At 33.8% G+C, this 18,385-nt stretch overlaps 1 pseudogene; it reads left to right on the top strand.

The window, feature by feature from the left end:
- Positions 1-10,548: 10,548 nt before the first annotated feature.
- On the top strand, positions 10,549-18,378 carry LOC149567693 (homocysteine S-methyltransferase 1 pseudogene; annotated as a pseudogene).
- Positions 18,379-18,385: the final 7 nt, after the last annotated feature.

Here is an 18,385-nt window from a genome sequence, read left to right as displayed (position 1 = left end):
TGTAGAACAAGGCTAACACACACACACTTGGTCAATTACTAAAAGAACGTGAAGGCCAAAAGATGGGATCATTACAAACGAGCAATGTTTTTCTTTTCTTCATGCACAATTGGAAGGAAGATGACATTTTGGGGTTCAAACCTTGGAGGAGGTCATCAAAGGTTCTAATGCCTGCCAAATTACTATAATGGGTTGCTCATTTGAATTTAACCCAAATCTTGGGGAACATATTTCTTGAGGAATTTGGTACCTAAGAAAATAGGCCCAAATTTGTATGGGGAGTTTGGAAGGAGGACAAGATGCCAAAAATGGAGATGGGTTGTTGGATCAAACACAATGGACATGAAAACACCAAACGGGGCTTCATTGATAATCTAATCATAGGTGCTTGCAATTTAGGATGGTATAGTAGATATAAAACTAAAATATACACCAATGACTAACGACATGTGTGATCACAAAGAGGATTACTGCAAATGAATGGGTCAATTGAAGGGTCCTCCAAGATTCCCCTATTAAAGATATATTTGTTATTTATTTTGAAGATGACATTTTTTGGAAAGGATTTCCACAATCTTGTTTTCTTTATAAACTCAATGGAGGATTTGATAGTTATGCATACAGTTAATACACCAATTCAGAGTTTAAAACCTTTTAAATAAAGATACAATATTTTTGAGAATATCCTATAATTACTAAATTGTACATTTTGAATATAATAACAAGTTATAGTAAAAACAAATTAACCCTTGCCTCTATTTGTGTCATTTGGTACTTTCGTAGAAAGTGGAGTAATAATTTCTCCCTTGGGATCAGTACTTCAAAATGCAACTCACAATTGAATTTTTAGGGTTTCCTTTTGAAGGCCTATCAAAATTTAACTGGATAAAATTTAGATTAGGGAGTTCATTAGATACTTTTTGATTTTCTTTGGCCTACTACTAAGAAGGGTCTCTTTGAATGAAAGACAAATAGATTTCCATTCTAATAGAATATATGAATCTTTTGATGTCAAGTAGGGTCCTTTTCTTTGGTTCTTTATATAGTAAGAATTCACTAATTTAGACATAAAAACTTCAATTTTGTGAACAAAAAATATTCAAGACTATTCTTCTCATTTCAAAATATGCATTAATTACACTTTCATCAAATATTTCATATTAGAATAGAAGGATCCACCTTCCATGTGTGCAGAAAAATGATTGTGATAAAGAAGCAAAGACTCAAGTGCATATAAGAGTTCTTCATTAAGGGAACATACTAATGAAGCTCGTTTCATAGACATGACGAATACGAGCTTGTAAAAGGACAATTAAGTAGTAAGTGGCTTGGTATTTTTGGTTCTAATTCACATAAGCTATAAGTGCAGATACATTTAATCCCAAGGTGTGCATGTCTTTCACTTATGTGAATTCTGCCTTTTATGGCCAACCAAGAAAATGATCATGCCTTAAGAAGTAGAACACTTGACTAGCAAAGTGAGAATCCTCTCAATAATGTGTTGTTTATGAAGGTTTTTAGAATGTTGTTTCCTTTCTTGAGTGTATAATTCCATGATGTTGTAGGAGACCAAATTAGTCATTTATGAGATTTCTTGTAGAGGAGAATTCTCTAATTATGTTCCTAAATTGGAATGGTTTTCTAATTTGCAAAATGGGGAAGTTTGAGAGGTCTTTCCAAGTGATATTTTTTTATCCCATTACATTCTTTGGTGTAGAAGTAGTATGTAGCTTTGGAACCGAATGATGTTTTTATATTTTTTAGTGGAAAATACCCATTCCATGAGTTGTTTCAAGGTGTGCACCCTTGGTCTTCCTGTGATATACAATGTAGTGCTTAGGTCTGGAACTTGGTTCAGTCACCTCTACTATTATTCTATAGGTCTAGAGGTTGTACCAGGAATTAACGAGTTGATGTTTTGGTGCAACAACAACCAAGAATTGGTATCAAAGCCTAGATCATGGGTTCAAATCCCACACTTAGACTATGGAAATTGTCAAAAGATTTTCTCTCGTGGTTTACTTGTGATGTCCAACATAGTGCTTGGGCTTGAGGCACGCCTTAATCACCTTCCATGTTCTATAAGTCTAGTGGTTGTATCAGACATCAATATGTTAATATTTTGGTGCAATGGAAACACACACGAGTCATGCTAGAAATCAACCTTCTTTCCATCATGGTTAATTGATGTGAGGTATAGGAGAAACATCCATATGCATGTCAACATGAAATTCTGCATATGGGATCCTACAAGTGGATTAAAGTTGGGGAATATCCTCTATAGAGCCTCCAAGTCTAGATAAACCTCTAGATATTGTTTCCCATTTGGAGTTGTTGGAAATATCATCTTTATTAGTTTTTAACCTAGACCACTATTTCTACACTCCAAATTGTGAATTTGCTCACCATTCATGCTCACCATTCATGCTATTAAATGAGAAAACCTTATCCGAAGAGAATATGTATCTTTTCTTTAGGATCTTTATTTCCTTTCTAGAGAAAGTTCATAAGTTTTTACTCCATACCAAACAATTTTTTTTCTTCGAATTGGTAGAATAGACATGATATACTTTGGGAAGCTAGCCAACCTAGTTTTGATCATAAGTACTCTTCCCACTAGAAATAGCCAAGAGTTATTCCATGAGGATACAATTTTATAAATTGAGTTATAGTAATTTCCTAGAATAAAATCTTATGTTTGCTTGCAAATAGATGAATACCATGATATTTTCTTGGAAGGGGCTCCTGCTTGAATATGAGATAATTTGTTGTTCTTAAATAAACCAATGGTGAAAAATTCTTGAAGAGACTTTTGGTTTGATCACAATGATTTTTTGGCATCACCCTACAATATCAATTTTTTTTTTGATAATTTGAGCTTCTCTCATGTAGGCTTCCCCCCAAAATATTGTATCATCTGACAACAATATGTAATTTTAATTTAAGAACTAGTCATATTATTACCGCTCCAAAAGTTGTGATCATGATTGGCTACAATGAAAAAACACAATATCTCCCTACCTAACTCCTTGTGAAGGAGGAAAATACCACAAGACTACATATTATGACAACAAAGTTTTTTACCCATGAGATATATGCTAATACCCATTTACACTACTTGTAAGATAATCCATATTTAATAAGAACCTACAACAAAATTTTCTAGTTAAATTTGTCATGTAATTTGAGTATGTCAAGTTTAATAATCATCCGTTCTAATTTGTGACATTTGATGGAATGAAGAACTTCAAGCTCAATTAATGTGCTCTTTTAAACCTCCTTTCTTGGAACAAACCCCCATTGTTCCTTTGATACAATTTTAGGAGCCCTTTTTTCCAATCCACGTGATACTATTTTAGAGAATATCTTGTGTATCAAATGGAAAAGAGATTTAGTTTGATATCTAATAGAAACGAGATCTAGAATATGATGTTGTGAGATCGAGTTAAGACTAAAGCTCAATCCACTAAATAGTTTAGCTTGATATCAAATTTGATAGCATAACAAAATTCTATAGTCTTATATGAGACATAATATTAGTGTTGGATTCAACTTTTGGGCGTGTTGCATCTGTAACACCCGAGAAATCAACTAGATCATATTGGAGTCCTCTCATAACTATATTTCATTGAGTAATCAATTTCTAGGAGTGTTGGTAAGGATAATGTTTTGACAAAGTTTAGGATTAGAGGATATTCTTCCCATGAATCTTCAACTGAGGGTATTTTAATTGGAAACCATTGGGAATAAGTTGGGACAGAGTGTATCTTAGCCTAGACTAGGGATTGGAAAGAAAAGGTTTTTATAGCTTATTATTAGTTTTCAAAATATTACTTTGTGGGTTATCTTGTTTGATTTCAATAGCCCTGATGGAACAAGTGGCTTGAGGGTCATATAAATTTCCTGCAATGTGGAAATCTTGAGCATATTGGAGAATTCTCAATGGCGTTCTTTGAGATAATTAGTGAGTTTTTTTCTCTACCAATAAGTAGAGGGATTCCTTGGAGACAAGATCTTTATACTTTTTAGTTTTGGTTTTTTTTTTCATGACATTTCAAATCGAGGCAACCTAGATAATTGGTGCTATTTTGAAATGATATTGGATCTTGTATCACTATACCTTAAAATCAAACACCACATGGAGTTGACATTTCTATCTCATCGAGCAGGGTTTTATTTAAATCGAGAAAAACATAGAACCTCACCGCGATCTCTATTTTTTTAGAGGGACTCATGTCATGTTTTAAAAATATACCCATTTAAACTTGGCTTTCCCTAAAAATGTCTCCATGCAATGAGAATAAGGAAGATGAATAAGATATAGTCTATTAGTGGTCTATTTTGAACTCTGTTCTTGACCCCATAGATGGATGGGGGAAGAAGGATGATCTAAATCCTCTTCCTTCAGTTTACCCAAAGATTTTTTTGTTCTATGCCATGCCCAAGTTTACTATGGTTTTTGCTTTCCAAAAGTCTTAGGAAATGGTTTTTAATCCTCAAATTATTATTTTTTCATTTATGTACTAATAGTAGCAAGGGCAAAGGTAGCAGTGGTTGACCCCAGCCATAGAACTACCAGTAGCATATAGAGGAGCAAATTTTAATTAATGTTAATATTATTTGATCCAAAAAAAAAGTTGACAATGATATCCTATACAAGTTGACAATAATTGTTTATAATTAATAAATTGTTAGGCAACAATGTTCTTGATTTACCTAGATTAAAATGATTCATTCATGCTATCATAGGTTATTACAAATAAAACCAAATGAAGTTTTCATGATAATTTGTATCATCAAATTACTTCACTATAATTACAAAAATAAGCATCAAACAAATTCTTATTTTACCCATTCAGTTGCGACAATTTACAATTTGGCAGTTGGAGTTTGATACAACCAAAATTTTGGTTGAATAAATTTGTAAATTTGCATATATCCTCATTCATCAAAAAATTGTTATTGTGTGTGACTAGGTGAAATGAAGTTTTAATGAAGAAAAAATGTCCAAAGAAGTTTGTTTATGAGTTTAGGAAATAACATAGTGACTAGAAACATTAAAGAGATTTCTTAGTTTGATCAAATGAAGGTGATTGGAGTTTCTCATAGAAGAAGACACTAAGGAAATATAAAGGTATTCAATTCAATTCAAACAACATGTCATTTAAAAGATTTGACTAAGATATTCATATTTTATTATGTGTGAACTATTTTTTAATTACAGAGGTATTTTCATTTTAATTTAAAACTTATTTTATTCACTAGAATTTAGTTTGCACAATTATTTATAAAGTATACAATCATTATAGGTGGTCAATATTGAAACACCTTCACATTATACTCAATGACATATTAATGTCTAGATTGCAAGTTTTACATAGTAAGTTGAAATTTTAAATTTTTCTACAAGATCACAAGCATTTTTGATATCAGATTTAACACGTCTTGTCAAATTTATGATGATCTAGCATTTTTGATATTACAAGCATTTTTGATATCACAAGCATTTTTGATGTTAGATTTAGCATTAATATATGCAGTTTATGACCTATTTGTATTTATTTAAAATTGTAATACTTTTCTATTTGTTTTGATGGGTTGAAGATCATATAAAAATATCGAAGAGTCTATGAGTAGGTGCTCGTATTTGTACTAGTTAGTGCTCTTGATTAGGAGTTTGGAGTCCTTTTAGGGTTTAATCTCCTAAATTAATAATTGGATTAAATATTTTTGAGGCTTGATTAGGATAGTAGATCCTAGCGACATTTCTCACTATGGTTTTCTCCCACATTGGATTTCTAAATCACATACTTGTGCATTGCAACTTGATGCTTCATTTATATCTTTTTTTGATGATTCCAATTGAAATATATATATAAAGTTTGAATTAAATTGAGAAATTGGACTAAGTTTTTTCACTACTAATTCATACCTCTTAGTTGTGAATTTGTTTTCTCTAGTGATTTGAACATCATAACTTAGAGATCCAAGACAACATCAAGAAGATGTTGAATGACTAGGCATACTTTCTATCACATACACAAACCAATATGAGAGATCATCTCATCACCAAGATCGGGCTCCCTCTTGGCCAACTTGCACGCTTGTCTCAACACTCAGATTCACAGCTCATAGTGAATTCTCACACATTTATTTCTCCAAGTTACATTTCCATCATCAAATCGAACCTCTTTGGAAAGTTCAATGAATCTAGCTTGGCTCACAACACAATTTTTAAATCTTGTAGATGATCTCCATGATTTCTCTTCTTGATCATAGCAGTTGCACCAATATGTGGCAATTTATTATTGGCCGAAAATTCCACATCAACAACAATATCCATGCAAGAAAACCTCATCAACATCCATTTGTCTTATGGCCAGTCATTTTTGCCACACATTTTAATTCACAATGATAAAATTAACATTGATTTGACCATTAAACAAGTGTATTTTTATTTTTGTTGTGATTTCCATATAACCCTCAAATTAGATACCTTATTTTTGTAATGCCATTAAGGTTTGAATTTCCTACCCCCTCACCATTTATAATTTTCATTTGGTAGCCCATGTTGGAGAGGCCATACCTTGGTCACTAGAGCTCTAATTTTGGTGTAATTTTTTTAATATTTTGGCTAGAATCTTTTGAAGTTCATTGGTGTAGTTGGTTTTGTGTTTTGGTGAATAGAGTTTGTAGAATTTTTAGTTTTTCATGATTGTAGTTGTCTAATATTTGACTTTGAAAGTTTAAAGGCTTTGAGCATGAGGTCATATAGAGAAATTTTCAAGTGCAATTATTTTTTGAAGTATATGATTTTTTGAGAACTTTATAGATTTACTATCAAAGTGTAGGCTTATTTGGGCAAAAATATCACTTTCAAAATTTGGTCTATTTTGGCACTTGTAAGTTATCAGATCCTTGAGTGATCTTGTGTCTTGTTTTATTGAGTCTTCTATAGCTTCATATTTTCTATTGTGATCATCAAAATAAGAAGTCCACTTTGGTCAATTTTGACAAGTGGCAATTGTACTTGCACTACATTCAAAGTGTCAAAATCTCTTCTTCTTTTTGTGTGTGTGTGTGTGTGGGAGGGGGGAGGGCATGGGGTGCAGTGTCTTGAGTGGTTGTACTTCTCTTTTTCTATTGCATTCCTTCATTTTACATTGTGGGTTCTCCTAGATTTTAACTTTTAACTCCAATGTAATTATGCTACTTGGGAAATTGTTGCATAGGGTAAATTAATGGAACAAAAACAAATTGATCATATTGATGCACCATCTGATCCTCATGATCTAAATGTATGAAAAAGTGAACACAAAAAGGTTGTTGGAATTTTGAGGCATTGTGTCACACATGATCTCATCTTTCATATTAATGGTTGTAACATAGTAAAATAAGCTTGGGAAAAGCTTAGCAATTGGTATGGTCAAGTTGATAAATCTATGGGTTTTATAGATTTTTCAACTTAAAAAATATCTCATCCCTTTGGATCCCAAAATACTTTGGTAAAATCTAAGATTATGTATTGAAATACATAGAACTTGGAGCTAAACTTAAGGCTTGTGGTATGGACATATCAAATGAAAACTTGATTAAAAATTTGTTGAATCTTCTTACATCCAAGTATTCAACATTTGTTTCTAGCTTCAACACTTACAAGTTGACTTTGGGTCCTTCATTAAACATGCCCTCATTTGATGCCTACATAGATATTTTGATAGTGGAACAAACAAAATTGATGAGTATAGAGATTCTCAAGTCTTCAAAGCCTAAGGTATTAGTGGAAAATAAAAATCAAGAAAAGGGTCTAGTCAAGAAAAAGAGTATAACAATGTATCTTTTCTTTATTTGAGCCTTGTAATAATCCACCTAGTTTGATGGTAAATCATACTTCCATGAATGTGGTTGGGAAAGGAATTCATGATAAGGGGAGGAGACCTTCAAATATGTGTTATGTATACCTTGCCTAACACATAACCCCCTTTCCATCTGCAAGTCACTAATAGGAAAACAAGGAGGACTATAGAATTCACACTTGATTTAATTTCTATTAGATAGTTAGAGAGTATAGATATCATTTCTATAGGAATGGTTGATCATGCATCTTAATTAAATTACATCACATTCATCTCTTCTAATGATGATGACAACGATTCTTTAGTAAATTTTGAGCACACTTCTAGTCATAATTCATACTTTAAGGACTTAGGCTAGTTAAACTCGTGCATTCTCCCATGTGATCAAGTTCTTGAGAAATCCATTTCTTCTCCTATTGGTGTTGCATAGAGTGTTTCTCTTGCTGATGCTTGTATTCGCATACCCATGGATTCTTGTGATTCAATACAACAAGATATTCATTGTCTTCTAGAATTAGTTCCATGGGATGACTACTTGACAAAAATTGTAGGTTTTTTTATGGAGTCCTACGTAGCATATTTGGGGGATACTACTGATGCCATTTGCATTCTCTTTGGTGAAGATAACCCTTCTTTAACTCTTGAGAGGGACAATTAGCGAAGGTGCCCTTGAGTAAGGGACTGATCATGCTAGGACATCAAGCATTCAAGGAGGTTAATTGTAGTTTCTTGAGGAAAATCATGGCCTATGGTGATGATAAAGCCAATAGGATATATATGAATCCTAAAGTGACTGATAAGGGCCTTAGGATAAAAATGATGTAGGGGGGGTGGGGGAGGGGCAATAGTGTGCCCACATGGGAATAAAATTAGGTATAAGAGTCTTAGATGGATTAGACTATTCTTAGAATACATTTGGAAAGAAATTGAATAAGCTATGAATACGTTAAATCATAAAATTATAATTTAGAAATCCAAAATTTTGAATTCTAATGGCTAGGAGGTTTTTGGAGGGAAACTATGTTTTATACCTTTAATGGACTAGTTAAGCCTTGAAACCATCTTCCATCGGTTTCAATAATTAGAACGCACCTTATAATGTCTGGGAAAGGCATGGGGATGACAAATGGTACAAATTGGAAACCATATTGTATGAACTTGTTGTGAAAAAGCAATAGAAAAATAATTTTACTTACAAATCCTTATTTGTTTTTGATTAAGGAAAATAGGTTTTGAAGGGTGCCTGAAACCCTTTACAACTTGAAACTTTTTCAATGAAGCCCAAACCAAACAATGCTACAACCCAAAGGTGAAATAGGCCATCAACCAAAATAAGGTGACCAGGGTGGTATCATAGATAATTCAATACTCTTTAGCCACAAACATAGGTTTTGAATGGCCACCTAAAACCCCATGGTTAAAAAAAAGAATAGACAATAAGTCCCTAACCATGTCAAACTACATAGAACATCAAGCCAAAAGAGCTAGGAGAGCCAAAAATGGGATAGTTGCAAAGGTCTCAAGATTTCCCTTTCAGTCTTGTCTTTTGAGAATGTAATTCCATATCAAAAGGAGTGGAGGGCTTGACCTTTTTTCCTTTTTCTGTGGTCCATCCATCCTCCACCATACCACCAACCTTCTGCCATGTGAAGTTAACAACACCATAGCCAACCCCCAAAACCCCCATAGCCGAGGAAGACATGACCTCAATAGAAGAAGGGACAACAACAACATCGAGAGACAGAGCCACAAGAGGGGCAATAGTCAAATCTTCAATGACAAAATCTGAAGGAGGGAGAACATAAGAGGTCACCACCATTGGGGTAGTAGTCGTGCCATCAGAGATAACAATCGAATCCACCACCAAAGTGTCTTGAGAAGAGTCACCATCCCCAACAGAGGGGACTTTTTGAACCATGTAATGATCATCTGAAACTCCTTTCCACCAAGAAGGTGACTTCATCGGTCTAAATTTTTTAGAGGAGCAATGAAGGTGGCTGGTCTTGTGGCATTTCCTACATTGAAAGGGGATATCCAAATAATCAAGAAGCTAAATCCAAGAGCCAAGAGGGGAGGCCAACTTAATCTTTTTAGGGAGTCCCTTGGAGATGTCAATCTCCACTAGAATGTGAGCATATGTTGTCCAAAACACATTGGAAGACACAATATCAACCAAAAAGAAGTCCCCGAGGGCCTCCCCACTACCTCTAGGATGGAATCCAACCATAGGTGAAGGGGTAGATTCAACAACCTGATCCACTGAAGGATCTTGTTAAAGGATTCCATCGACGAGTCAAAATCCTTATAGCAAGGTTTAGCCATCAAGGGGAAATTCTCCCCCCATGAGAAACCACAACATAGGATGGCATGCCTATCTTCAGTAGTAGAAAATTTCATAATAAAAAAACCCCTTGCCACAAGGTAAATTTGAGCTATTTCTAAAATGATAGGCTCCCAAATATGGGTAATCTAGGTGTGTAGATCTGACAGAGAGGTCCAAAAACCCTTAAAATGAAAGATAGCAATGGTGGAAGAGAAGCCATCCACATAAGTGGAGATCTCATCAACAATATTAGACTCTAATTAAATCATTATCAGGTTACTTACAACGATAGGTACAACACCACGAAGCCCTAAACACACAACCTAACCTCCAATGCCAAACTCATAAGTGGCCACATCAGTGTAAGAGATGGCAGATCTACCTGCAACATGCAGAGTAAGAGACACCCTAGAAGGAACCATTAGCGAAGAAGCCATAGAGAGGCTACCAAAAGCCAAGGCCAGACGATACCCAAGAAGGGTGGGAGAAGATGAAAATTGAATCCTAGCTAGGGCTTCATTGTGGAAGATGGAGTTAGGAGTGAAAGAAGCAGTCATGGGAGACACCAAGCCACCAACATTAATCCTTCCCTTGGAAGAGGTCTGCACAAACAGACACACAGGGACCAACTTAGAGGCGAGAGCAAAAATGGGAGCAGTAGCAGGCGCGAACATGTTTCAAAATGTAAAGCTTCTAAAGACACAGAGGGCCCAACATTATTTTACCACTCTAATGAACTAAGAAGCATTTATAACCATGTTTTTTCATTATTTAATGTCCTTATGTCAACATTTTTGTATTCACACATAACTTGTTGACAAACTGTAAGGGTTTTGCATTGATCTTAATTAGTTTTGATTTCACTTAGAAAATAATGACCATATCATTGATTTAGGGTTTTGATTTCTATAAGATGGTCATATGCACATATGTATAATAGTTCCTAACCCCTTTATATGTAGATAAAGTGAAGTAATTGCTAGTGATCACCAACTTTATGCTTGGAAAAAGTACCAATTCATGGCTAAGGAGCAACAAAAGAGAATCTAACCATTAGAGGGCATATTTTTTTGTTTTAAATAATTAGTGTACATTGAGTGGATGGTGGAATGAATTTTTTTATCAGGATTGTTAGGGGAAGGCCTAGATTGAACAAGCCCTTATTTTTTTAGGGTTTTGTAGAAGCAATTTGGGGCTTTTGTATCTAGAGGGATCATAGAACCAAACTGATTGAAGAATCATATAATTTGAGACATTTTAGCACTCTTTTCAAGGTTGTAATTTTTGGAGGGGAAAATGATAGGGGTTACTTTGTAAATGCACCCTGTTTTAGGCCTAAAAATAGGCACAACAACCTAGTTGAGAAGGTTTGTCAAAAACATTAGGTGGAAACCTTTTGGTGTGTCATAGAAGAGCCAAATGGGTTTCTGGATCTATAATTTTTTTGAATCTTTTGGAACTTTTTTTTGAGAAAATAATTAATTAACCATGTTGGAGGCTTAATTGAGGCTATTAGTGTTGGGTGATGCGACGCGCTCCCCTGCCCACAGGTGGTTAATTATGTGGTGTTCCATGTTCACTAACAGTCATGGCTTTTGGTGCAACGGCAAATGGGCCCTACAATTGGTATCAGAGCTTGGTTTTGGCCTGGTCATGGGTTCAAATCTCCCCGGTGCCTTCCCGACCCGCGTAAGCACCTGGTATGCGTGTCGAGGGGGAGATTGTTGGGTGATGCGATGCGCTCCCCTGCCCACAGGTGGTTAATTATGTGGTGTTCCATGTTCACTAACAGTCATGGCTTTTGGTGCAACGACAAATGGGCCCTACAATTAGGCATAATAGGAAGAGTTGTTTGGTTTTTCCTTGAGGATAGGCACATGAGACTTGGTGATTGGATAATTTAGGTTTTTTTTGTGAATTCAAGTCCTGTAGAATCATAGCAGTTTTTTGGGATTATTAAACACTTGATTTGAGCAACCTAAGCCTTGAGTTGTAGTGGGAAACCTTTGAGAAAACACACCATTTGAGCATTTTATCACTAAAACTTGATAAAAATCCTTATTTCTCTACATTAGAGTGGTAATAAAATACAATAAAATATTTTGGAAAAGGAGGACTATATGTCATAAGGGGAATACTTTAGAGAGGCTCAAAGCATGCCTCCTAGAATGACCAACATAGAACTTTCCAAAATTTTGGCACAACAGGATGAAGAATATGAGAAAGCAATGTAGAAGATGAGGAGGATGGAGAGAGAGTTAGAAAAGGTGAATATGAAGAAGAAAAAGAAGGGGATTGATCAGGAGGATCAAAGTATGGATGAAGAGGAGGAAATAGAAGTTGAAGGAGAATAAGAAAGGACACCAAGAGATGAGATGGATCAAAATGATGTGAGAATGGATAAACTTGCCAAAGCCATAAGAGGGAATGACTATAAAGGGATGTTAGATGTACCAATGTATGATGGAAAAATGAATGAGGAAGAGTTGATTCACTAGTTTGGATTAGTGGAGAACCTTTTTGATTTTGAATATGTGTTAGAAGAACACAAAGTGAAGATTGTGAAATCAAGGCTAAAAGGGTATGCATTGTTACATGGCCAAGAATGATGGAGACTATGAGGGAGTAGTTTATTCCTAAGGATTATAAAGTGCAACTATACAAGAAGATGCAAAGCTTAAGGCAGAAGGACATGGATGTCCAGGGTTATACAGAATAGTTACACAAGTTAGATACATGGTTTCTCATGATGAGGAAGAAAAGGATAAGGTAGAAAGGTATATGGGTGGATTACGGTTCAACATCCAAGATGAAATCAATATTGCAACACCTAGCATTGTTGAGGAATGCTATAAGATGCAAATAAGGCATAATGAGAAGATTGCAAGGAGACAAGAAAGGAAAAGAAGGGAAAACAATAGAGATAGGGGTAGAGGTAGATGACCTATGAATGCCAATTAGGGAGAAATTATGCAAGACAAGAGAAAAGAGCCATAGTAGATCAGAACAAGAGCACAAGAGGTGGAAGATTTGGGTAGGAAGAGGAGTTTTTACTTGAAGGTGCTTCACATGGGATGAAGTAGGGAACACCTCATATACATGGCCATTTAATGAGCATAAAAAGACACAGGGGTGGGGCATTCCATTTGGTGCAGGAGGAAAAGAAAGAAGAAACAAGTTCAAAGAATGTAGATATTGAAGAAGGTGAATTCCTAATGGTTAGAAGGGGGAAATCAATAAGAAGACCAACCATTTTCAGAACTAGATGCAAGAGTGAAGGTTTTTTTTCAAATGGTAGTTGATTCAAGCTAACGTGAAAGCCTAGTATCCTAGCTATGAGATGGTTGAGAAATTTTGTTTGAAAAAATAACCATATGTCAATCCTTACCAAGCCAAATGGGTGAGCACGGAACATGACATCATGGTGAGGGAGCAAACATATGTTGACTTTTCCTTAGGGGAATACTCTGACATGGTTCTCTATCATGTGATTCCAATAACTTGTTGCCACATCATCTTGGGGAGACCATGAAAGGATTTGAGGAGGATCTTGATTGAAAAAAAAAAATTTACTACACACAAACAATAAATAGATTATTTTGAGACCTATCAAAGATGACAAGAAGTAGGAGCATGTGAACATTTTATTTGGAAACAAGGAGCCTTTGAAGTTACAAGAAAGCAATGAGGCACTAAATCCTAATGTAAACATAGTTGTGAATGAAAGGGTAAATAAGAATGCATAGTTGTAACACCCCGCCAAGGGATTCAAAAAAATTAACCTAAAGTTTTACTAAGTTTGCTAAACAATTTTTTTTTTAACAACAAGAAAAATAATCGTAGACATCAAACACATAGTAGCTGAAGCAATAACATACATTATGTAAGCATACATAATAGGTTACATTCCTTAAGGATCCCAAGACATTGAATCAAATTTAATCTAATTAATACTAAGTCTATCAACCACCACATCCACATCAAAGAATAATTAAAAAGTCCAATTTTCATAATATACATTTGTTCCGAATGCCTCTTGGCAATTAAATTTGGAATGCTCAATCATCCACTGTACATGTCACAGGGTATGAAAAGCTTAAAAGATTAAACATATGTAAAAATAAAGATACATCATCCTCATTGACCATGATACAAGTGCAATAAAGTAAATGAAACCAATAACATACATGATACATCCATCCATCATAAAACACATCTAACTAAGTGCGCGGTTCCTCCCAACTGTGAATAGCATCATTAGACCATCGTGGGCCCTAGCCATCCCCCGTGCGTAACATCCCAAGCCATCGAAGAGACCATCGGTACTATAGTAATAGGAATGTCACTCCTAAACATGCTACAACATATGCATAAAGAAATCTAACATGCAAGAATAAAGCATAAGATGATCCTACAAAGTAGATAACATCATCTATCACATACTAATCAACAATATAAAGAAATGTGTCAGTAAATAACATCCATCATAATGATCCAAGAACAAAATGAAGGTTAATGCTAGATAGGATATCAAATCAAATAACAAAAATACTTTTTAAGTCCAGGAAATACTAAAAGTACACTAACTTAAAGGTTCCAACATAGACCAACATCTATACTTAGAGGCACACAAAGACACATAGGAATCTACTATGTAAGCGAGAAAGTGTCATCACACGAATCACGCTAGAGTTACCCTGGTAGTCTCTCAATAGACCCTGACCCCCTAGTGAACCCTATGCAGTCACTAGTATCCTCTCGTACTGACAAGGCATACTACAGAATGCTAGGTCACAATCAAGTGTTCTCTCTACTCCCATCCTAGTCTGTACTAGCACTCGAGGCATGGGCAAGAACATACAATTATCTTATTAGGTTCATTTTAATCCCCATTTAGTGCAATGTTTTCACTTATTAATACAATTTATAATGAGTTACCCTGGTAGCCTCTTAGGGCCCTGACCCCCATTGCAAGCCACTTCCCAACACTACATATAGATAACCTACCCTAAGCTAATGAAATCACGAATCACATGATCACCTTTGCCCCATACAAGTGACTGGAAAGCATAAAAAAGATAATTAAAATAATCACATAAGTTCTCCATGAGCAATTGAAAAGCATCAAATGATAGATCACAATATCCATCGGTTCTCAATGAGTAACCTGAATAAATCACAATACCCATCAGTTCTCAATGAGCAACTAGAAAGTATCCCATAATAAATCACAATACCCCTTGGTTCTCAATGAGCAACCAAAAAGTATCTCAAAGTAATACTGATCGAAGACTCCAAAATGGTCAAGTCAAACATGACATCATCAAGATTAAACAAACACTTTAGTCCCATCAAAGTGACTAGAAAGTAATCCAATTATAACTGATCGATGACTAAAAAATGGTTAAGTCAAGTATCTCATATACATACACCTCAGCTTCACACAAGAAGACTGGAAAGCAATAAAAATTAATAAACCACACACATCATATAGCATGCCATCACATTACCATGGTTGGATTTTAAAAAGATTGAGATCAAATAAAATCAGCATGACATCACATCTCATAACCCCTGAGCCTTTGGTAGACATCCTATAACTAGTCAACAATCTAGTCAACCCAAAAACCCCAAAACACAAATAGCATAAAGAAAAAAAAATACAAACAAATGTTTTAGTTTGTTTTCTCAATCACATGGTTAAGCCAAATATGAGGTTTTAGTTTTCATTCAAGTGTATAAGATTCTTCATTTTTTTCTACAAGTCAACCAAGGTATATTTTAGTGGCTAATATTCGTAAATTGGCTAATTTTAGATTTTTTTGGGTAGTTATTTGGCTAATAATTTAAGATTTGATACAACCTAAATTGCCATAGTATTATAAAATTTAGTTCCAGAATATTTAAAATTGCTCAATAATTTATTTTATTGAAAATTTTAAACTCAAATATTCGCCACAATATTCATTACTTGATTAGATTTGAGTCACCTAAATATAACATATTATTGAAGAAAATAAATTGAACTAGACAATAATTATCATAATTATTAGTTACTTTAGGGATATATCACCAATATTTAGTTTTTACTATTGATTTAAAGTATATTAACGGTCCTCATAATATTCCATGAGGTAAAAAAATGTTCAATTTTGATTTGTAATATTCCATGGTGATTAATGAACTTCCTATTATTATTGAGATTCATCAATATTTTATATTAAAAATTTATGACTTGAAAATAATAGCCAATATTAATCATATTCAGAATAAAAAATTGAGAGATTCGCTAATAGAAATAATTTTATTTTTTCAGCATAATGAAAGATTTGCCAGTATTTTATATCTTCTTTTGGAGGAAACTTTCTTAAAGTTTACCCTGAAGTCAACCCATTTATCTCTTCGAATAAAACATAGAATTATCCTTCCATTATTTAAAAACAATTTTCTAAAATAATTAGAAGATAATTATGTACTTATTTAAATCATTAACCTAATTTTCATTGACTTTTAATAAAATCATTTTTACTAAAATCAATGTTACTAATGACTAAATAAAACTCCCTTAATTCCAAGAAGCGTCTCCCATTATTCGAAACATTAGAATAAGACTTATCAAATTTCAAACAAATGGTCTGCAATTTCCTTAACATCGGTAATACAAATAATCATATCAATTAAAACTCCATTGCATAACTTAATTATCAATTAAATTTAATTAATTCTACAATTAATTAAATTAATTAATAATTACATAGCTATATTAATAACTCAATGATCATCAGATTCACTACTAAAGTTCTCATTTTCAAAAATAGACTACAATGTGTCTATATAGAGTATAATAATTATTAGGGTTTGTTATCAAGTGAGAAGAATCTCTTTTACCCTATAGTTATCCTGTACATATAGTTGAATAAATTAAGGTTTAACCCCCAAAATATTTTGAAGTCAACCTTTGTAAAAACAACTAAGGTAAATATTTGAATAACTTAAATCATTAAGATTATAATTAATATTCTCTCAATGATTTAATTCTATTTTTATTACAAATCATCATCATGATAAAATGAGTTCATTTCCATTAAACACTTCCCATTTAATTCGATTTCCATTAAATTAAATTATTCATTGATTCTCAATAAATCAATTTTCAAGTCTAATGAACCCAATATTATCGATAACAATAATTAAAACTCAATTTATAACATTCTTTATTAATTAGCCTTAATTAAACTAAATTTAATTAAGCCAATTACTAAATTCTAAATATCAAACTATATTAATAATATTTAATTATTTATTAAATAATAAAATTATTACAAAAAACTAATAATAATTAATAATTAAATATTCAATATTTATAAACTTTTAATTATATATATATATATAATAACAAATCTATTAACAACACTATTATTAATCCTGACCATATTACAAATCATCTATGTGCAGGCTTTTAAAGCTGCAGTCTTAATACAAGGGCTGTTGGTGACAGTTGTGCTATTTCCTTCCTCGCATAGATTATTAGATACCAAATCAACTCATGATCTTAGCCGACAAATATCCATAGTTCCCAGTAAGAATTATTATAATGTTGGCTCTATGATCTCAGGTCACATATCCCATTAGTCAATTTATGGTAATAAGCACCTCGAGGTGAAGTAACCTGCGCCTAAATAGGAGGTGATTAAAAGTGCATAAGGATGTGCAGTGGTCGATGGAGGATTTTCCACTCAATTAGAAAATCATGGAGTTAACATTAATCATCTACTTTGGAGTGCATTATGCTCAATTACACATCCAGACCTCATTAAACAGGTTCATTTAGAGTATTTAGAGGCTGGAGGTCCAATTTTGATTACTTCATCTTATCAGGCCACACTTCTAGGATTTACATCAAATGGGCTTCCAATTGAAGAAGATGAATCCTTGTTTCGGAAGAGTGCGAGATTGGCATGTGAAGCTCGTGATTCAATTTTGAAGACTTTGCATAAGGTATCTATGAGAAAAAGCAAATATAACAGGGTATTGGTTGCTGCATCTATTGGGAGTTATGGGGCATATTTTTCAGATGGTTCTGAATACAGTGGTAACTACGGGTTAGATATTACCTTGGATCAATTAAAGGATTTCCATAGGCATCAACTGAAGGTTCTTATTGAGGCAGGAGCGGATTTAATAAGCTCACACGACTAAGATATTT

Source organism: Cupressus sempervirens, chromosome 3 (genome assembly GCF_028749045.1).
Source record: "Cupressus sempervirens isolate cs-2001-9-10 chromosome 3, ASM2874904v1, whole genome shotgun sequence".
NCBI lineage: Eukaryota > Viridiplantae > Streptophyta > Pinopsida > Cupressales > Cupressaceae > Cupressus > Cupressus sempervirens.
The sequence above is the reverse complement of the archived record's forward strand: the minus strand, read 5'-3'. Positions and strand labels throughout refer to the sequence as shown.